The sequence below is a fragment of the Ochotona curzoniae genome, unplaced genomic scaffold, assembly GCF_017591425.1.
Source record: "Ochotona curzoniae isolate NIBS_2020 unplaced genomic scaffold, NIBS_Ocur_1.0 contig_1274, whole genome shotgun sequence".
NCBI classification, from domain to species: Eukaryota; Metazoa; Chordata; class Mammalia; order Lagomorpha; family Ochotonidae; genus Ochotona; species Ochotona curzoniae.
In genome coordinates, this window is record NW_024465023.1 from 17,536,654 (window position 1) to 17,537,645 (window position 992).

A 992-nucleotide genomic window follows, 5' to 3' on the forward strand; every position below is an offset into this window, starting at 1 on the left:
TTAGGTGTGTTTGAATGATCTGACTTTTCTTACCATTTCTGATCTTAAAATCGTTTTACAAAATCCAAAAGGAAAATAAGTAAGAAATCAAAATGAGGTTATGTTAAATAAAAGTAGCATACAAATTTGTACTTAAAATGAAGTGAGTAAAGTCAAATCATTACAATGGTAAAATTAGATACTTGTTGGAACCTACACTAGAATTTAGGTGATATATACAATTATTTTTGAGTAGATTATGTTGCTCTAGCATATCTTTGTTCTCAGTGCAGTGTTTAATAAAAAACTCTACACATGTACAGTCTCTTATAATAGCAGGAAAAGCTACGACTATTTTCAAAGCTGTCAGTTTCAAAAGACTTAGGGAATGAAAGGAAGTAAGATGTGGATAAGTGATACAGTAAGGAGAAAAAACTGGAGTCAGGAGATTCATGCAGCTCAGATCTTTTTAATGAGCCAGCCAGCTTGCTAGCAACAAGGGAGGGTTTCCGCTGATGAAGGTCCTGTGGAGTGGGAATGTGATCACCAGTGACCTCCGTTTTATCCGGAGTTGTGGCAGGAAGTTGCTTATTCTTCATTTTTGCTTTTGCCATGTTGTAATCCCAAGAGTCAATGTGTTACTGCCCTTTCTGCAATCATTTTCTTAAGAAATCTGAACCTACATTCTTTTGTTCCAGATGAGGCTAATTTGCTTTTAATTTTTGCTTCTTTGGCTTCTCTGGACTAGTTGCTTCATCTTCCATTTCCTTCTGCTCCTCTGTGAAGGCTGTCTCTGGGGCTTCCGTGGACATAGTGTTCCCTCTCCTTAGCACCGCTTCTCCTGCTCCCAGACATCCCTAATAAAACTTTTATAAGAAACTATAGAGACTACCTTTATAATGAAAGCTTCAGTAAAGATTTCCTGGAAGCAACATCAAAAGCACATGCCAAAGAAGAAAAGAAAAAAAAATAGGTAAATTGAACCTAAAACCAAAACTAAAAATATTTATGAG

The 992-nt window shown here is 36.1% G+C and overlaps 1 pseudogene; it reads right to left on the reverse strand.

Annotated features, from left to right (window-relative positions):
* Window positions 1-275: 275 nt before the first annotated feature.
* LOC121171415 lies at window positions 276-791 on the reverse strand (annotated as a pseudogene).
* Between the last annotated feature and the right edge of the window lie 201 nt (window positions 792-992).